A 6,178-nucleotide genomic window follows, 5' to 3' on the forward strand; every position below is an offset into this window, starting at 1 on the left:
GTGGCATACAACATCAGATACTTTTGCATCCTATGTACAATATTTGAGCTGATAAAAAATGGAGAGATGTAGCCTTTTTATCTAATGAATATCTCAGCCTTTAGTGTCCAGACCATGCAACAAAGGTACATGGACTGCCTTCTTTGTTAAACAATCAGGCGTTACTCAAATTTGATATTAGGTAAATGAAAGAACATGGGTCCATAGACTACCTTCTTTATTCCCGTATTTGTGATCGTCGTGTTGTTTGGATCGTACCATCCCAGGAAAAATTCCCACACCGATGGATCCCCTGATTATTAGAAGAAGAAACATTAAACAACGGGAATCGTTTTTGTCAGAAAAAGCATTTCCAAAAAGAAGGTACTCATATAATGATGAATTAGTTACAGAGGCATACAACTTGCATTTACTATTGGAAACAAACTACCTTATACTTGAACATATCAAAAACATTAATCTATAACCATAAAGTTTAGTGTTGAACTTCATCCACTCGTGCTTCCTATACTGTTAAGGGAAACCATATTGGAACTATGGTAGCCCATAAAACTCAAACCATTAGTTGAAATGATGAATTAATTCAAGGCAATTCATATGCTCCCTCCGTCCAATTATTTGTTTGCCTTTGATTAAAATAATCATCACAAAGAAAAAAATGCAAATAAATTATTGGGAACAAAGGGAGTAATAAATAATAAATAAACAAATACGACTGCCAAACATACCATAGATTAATGGATATCTGCATCAGTTAATTAAGCATAAGAATCATAAAAATTAACGGAGCATCGAAATGTTTAACAAATAATCACATACCTTTCAAGAGAATTCCGTAAAATTTCACATGCAAAGAATGAAAAATTGACAAGCTTTTTAAATCAATGAAATAAATAGTTTACCCAAAATCCTTCCTAATATGGAGATTGAAACTCAGAAAACTGAGTCATTGATTAATAATCGTTGGAGTTGGTTACCATGATAAATGATGAATGTGAGGAAAGGGGGGTTTGTGTTTAATGGGAGGCTGAATTCATAGAGAATGTTTAGGGTTTAAGATGGGAGGGAAATGGTGAAATATTAGACTGACACGTGTAATAGTCTACATGGAATGGTTTTTGTTTTATAAGTTTATATAGATAGATAGATGCAACTGATATACAATAACCACCTATACGTATTGAAATATCGTAAAACCACTATAAAATAACTGCATATTTTAGAGAAATAAAGCATATTATTATAACTAACTATAAGCACATTATATAGACCATAATAATAACTCCAAATCGAAATAACTAAGTTAAAACAATACATTGGTTGAGATGTAATATTACTATAACCAACTTAAACGGATTATATAGGAAGACACCATCTTACAACAACTCTAATTTGAAATAACTAAGTTAAAACAATACAATAACTAGGTTTGAATAATACAATAACTCGATTAAAGAAATACAATAATTATTATTAACAAACTATATTCTAACATAGCAAGCAAGAAGTAACTACAAAATAGAATAACTGAATTTGAATAATACAATAACTCGGTTAAAATAATACAATATATAACTGTTTGAAACATAATACAATAACTCGGTTAAAATAATACAATATATAACTGTTAGAAACAGATTACACTGCAAACAAGAAATAACTACAAATACAATAACTGAGTTTGAATAACACAATAACTCGGTCAAAGTAATACAATAATAACTACAAAATACAAGAACTGAGTTTGAATAATACAATAACTCAGGTAATTTCACACATATATATTCATTGCTTGAATAATAAATGTTGAAGATTGTTTAATCCGTACAAAACTACACAATTGAAGCAACATAAGTAGACAAAACACCTTATAAACAACATGAAAATTCATAAAATAATGTAGAAATAGACTATCAAACACAAAACCTTAGAAATTATTGAAAATTGATGGAACAAGAAATTTAACGATGATGACATAAGCATAAGAGAATAAACAACCGAAAAACGAAGATTAGGTCATAAATCGAAAAAAAATAAAATTAGTGTAGATTAACATACCACAAAACTGAAGATTAAATCGCAAAAAGGATGGAATTGCATATGAGTAGTTGAAAGAAATTGATGAAGTAGAAGTAGAAAATGATGAAGTAGAAGTGGAACTTGATAATATTGCCATAGAGTTTTCTAGGTTTTTTGGAGAGATGAGAGAGAGAAAATGTTACAGGAGACATGAATGAAATAGTAACTAGTGTAACACCCGTGAAAATTCACGGGGTTGTATACTTTTTTTTTTAAAGGAGACGTTATATTATAATTGTTAGATAATCGATCATGTAATTTTATGAAAATGTACAAATTTTTATAAATAAAAATCGATAAATATATATAAGGACATTTTAAAATATTGTTGACAATAAAGAATAATCTAAAAAAATGAAAATGTGAATAGGGGGGGAATACCCATAATTCTATAGTAAAAATGAAACGTTTAACGAAGATTTAAGTAAGAAAATTATATAAATTAGAACTGAAATATTTAGGATATGAAAAATTATTGACGTAAGTAAAATTAATAAAACTGAAATTTTCACAAAATGAAAAGACTGAAAATCGAGTAGACCAAATTATTGCGTAAAGTAGGTATAGTTAATTTAAATTTACTTTAAAAAAAAAAAAAAAAAAAACGAACAAACCTTATCTTATTCTACCTCTCTCCTCATATCTCCCTCACCAAATAACGCCATTTCATCCACATTTCAACAAAGCTTCATCTCCATTTCAGCCATTTCATCTCCATCACCGTCATTTCACTTCACATTTCAGTACAAATTTCATCTCCATTTCATCTCCATCTTCATTTCGTCCTCCTTCTTTTCAGATTTACATTTCAGTACAAATTTCAATTAACAGAAAAGCAATTTTCAGATCAAAATTGCGAAAATTGGTAGATTCGTAGCAAAAAAATGAAGATGAAGGAGATTTTTCCGGAGATTGGTTCGAAAAACTGAAGATTGGGTACATGCAATGAAAAGGTAATCATTAAGTCAATTTTTTCGATTTTTTTTCCTTTTTCTAATTACTGTTATAATGACAATTTGTGATTTATACGTTTTTTATGATTGCATGTTAACATTTGATGCACTTAATGAGGGAAGAAAATGGTGGTTAGTCCAGATCTGTGAAAACTGATTGTATAGGTAATGCTAATCAACTTGAGAGAGTCCTACCTGAATCCTGATATAGACCGGCGGGCTAAGAATCGATTCGATTACTCATTATTATTCTTGCGCGATTATCTGGAACTTATGGTATGTGCCTCTCTTTGCCATTAGTTATATATTCAATTGTTCTGTTTAGCTGATCAAATTATAGTTGTTTCAAGGCTGTCTGTTGTGAAGATTCTGAAAGACACTTCACATTATCATAGTAGCAGCTTCGCGGATGTTGATGTTGTCTTATTCAAAATGATGAAGTAGAAGTGGAACTTGATAATATTGCCATAGAGTTTTCTAGGTTTTTTGGAGAGATGAGAGAGAGAAAATGTTACAGGAGACATGAATGAAATAGTAATAAGTTTAGGTTTATAAGGTGATTTTTGCATTAAATCTCAGCCATCCATCTTATGTTACATCAATGGTCCAGATTTAGATAGGTAACTCACCAACAATAACCCAACTCATATGATCCCCCTCTCTCTCTCTCTCTCTCTCTCTCAATTAGTCGTCATCTTGAAGACCACATGAGCACTCCATCTCCCACTTGATGATTCAAGTTCCAAATGTTAGTAATTTAATTAATTCATCTATTTAAATTGATCTGTTGCTCACAAATTCGTTTTTTTCTTTTCGTTTTGTCTATTTACATTGTAATTTGGGTTTTTAAATGGTTTTGCAGTTATTTCGTCATACTCTTCATCAACGATTTGATGCTAGTGATGACGAAATCGTGAATCTTGTGATGGTATAATCTGTATCTGCATTTTTTTTGCTTGTTTAATACAAGTATTTTCTAGGTATAGTTTGTTGAGCATTGCATTGATTTTATCCACTACTTAAATTCTCATATATGTATGATGATTGGATATAGAGAAACTCATATTGTTTTCCCAATCAATCTGCATCATTTTTAATCAATTGTTGTGCGATTTACCTTTGCAGTGAACATTATTCGATCAACCTTTCAAAACTTAGGTAATTTTCTGCAATTCTAAGGTCAAATTGATCAGGTTTCATCAATTTATCGCATTTATAATTAAATACTTAGTTATTGTGGTGCTAATTATTGTTCTACATAGTTTACTATGATATTAAACATTTTTTCCAATACCGTCTGTAATTTTAGTTTCCTACACACCTGCGTTAACTGTGTATTCTAACGATATAATGATGTTACTTTAATGAAACAAGTGTGTTACTATAAGTGCACATGTTGGATTGTTTGTGTTAAAATAATGCTATAGCTATGTTATTATAATGGTTTCATCATGTTATAGTAACGGATTTATTGTGTTACAATAATGGCTTAGTCATGTTACAACGACAGTTTAATCTTGTTACAATAATGGTTTGATTGTGTTTCTATAATGGTTTAGTGCTTCTCCGAATCGGGTTTTAATGTTGTAACTGTGTTACTGCAATGGTGTACTTCTGTTACGGTTGGCGTACTTGTGTTACAATTATAGCTATAGTGGAACAATGATGTAGTTGTGTTACTCAAATAGTTAAGTGTGTTATTGTAACGATATAAGTGTGTTACTCAATAACGAATTGCGATAATGGAAGAATGGTGTTCTGTTACTCTAATAATATATGTGTGTTATAATAATGGTTTAGCTTTGTTACTATAGTAGTATAATTGTATTATTATTATTATCATTATTCTTGTGGTGGTTGTAATTGTGGTACAAGTGTGTTATTTTTATGACTTATTTTGTTACTCTAGCTATACTACTATGTTTCCAAATGCTTGGCAAGTAAGCAAAATGCTCCCAATAATTGATTCCAAATAATTGATTATGCAATTGGTGAGATAATTGGGTAAATCTCTTGCACAATATTTTTTATAATCTCACTTTTTTTATACTAGTTCAACGATAATTATCCTTGACCAACTTGTTCTCACTGACTTACAACATCCTTTGTTCAGCTCTTATTCATGCGCTTTTTGTTGCTTAATTGGGTTTTACAAGGAACGAGTCACTGTTGTTTATGCTACTTATGATTTGGCCAAGCTTCGGCTGTGCTATGGACCGCTACATGTTACATTGATGGTTTAATCCATGTATCGGTAGCTGACGTCTTCTTATGTCGGCGTCTCTTTCTTCACTAGCGAATGAAGCATAGCATAAGAGCAGGAGTAGACTACTACATGTAAGAAATGTTATTTGGAAGAAATGAATATGGATATGACTGGTTCTTATTTGTATTGTAACTTGTAAGATTTTATCGGTATTTGTCTGTATTTTGTATGCTTCATCTCGCTTTGGAGTTATTGGAACCAAATAAAAGCAATGTTCGTTTTGTAGGTGGTCTGATGAACCTTTATTGTGATTACCTTATCAAAGATACTAGCAAAACACATTTAACCAAACTACAATTGGTGCCAAAATTATAAATTACAGTGTTGTGTTGTTGCTGCTGATAGGATGGAAAATAGCTTCAAATTTCATTAGATTTGGTCCTGTTTATGGTTTGTACCATATGTGAAATTGTTGTCATTCCAAATTCTTTATATACACTATGAAGTCTATTAGCTCAAAAATGGGAGAGCATTGTGCTACGACATAAGATGTGGGTTCGACTCCCACATAGACGAAGAAATAAAGATCAGCTATAACTTGTTCCATTGTTCAAACTTAGATAATCTATTTTAGAGCAGCTTTATAACTGGAATCACACACTCAATTACTAATTACTTTCATATAAAATACTACTTATTTGTTTATGGAGCAAACAGATGAGTAATTCAAATAAGAATAACAAGCCTTTAACATTAGAATAATATACCTATATAATTAGAATAAGAGGGTCAAGCAGTTAGAATAAAGCGATTGAGTAGTGTTGATTGATTTTGGGTGCTATTCAAATCATGTAACTGTGTAAGGGCATTATTCTGATCAGGTAAGTATATGTAAGGAGAATTTCACTTTGACAAGATGAAGGAGACTTAGAATATATAA

General features: G+C 30.7%; 1 long non-coding RNA gene across 2 annotated transcripts; it reads left to right on the forward strand.

The window, feature by feature from the left end:
• Positions 1-3,657: 3,657 nt before the first annotated feature.
• Positions 3,658-5,584, forward strand: LOC141616189 (uncharacterized). 2 transcript variants are annotated; one of them, XR_012530647.1, is made up of 3 exons: positions 3,658-3,780; positions 3,895-4,190; positions 5,189-5,584. It is a non-coding gene; the product is annotated as an uncharacterized LOC141616189 (long non-coding RNA). The 2 variants fall into 2 exon arrangements; XR_012530598.1 differs by having other exon boundaries at positions 3,671-3,780; positions 3,895-4,012; positions 4,158-5,584.
• The last annotated feature ends 594 nt before the right edge of the window (positions 5,585-6,178 follow it).

The sequence above is a fragment of the Silene latifolia genome, chromosome 1, assembly GCF_048544455.1.
Source record: "Silene latifolia isolate original U9 population chromosome 1, ASM4854445v1, whole genome shotgun sequence".
NCBI lineage: Eukaryota > Viridiplantae > Streptophyta > Magnoliopsida > Caryophyllales > Caryophyllaceae > Silene > Silene latifolia.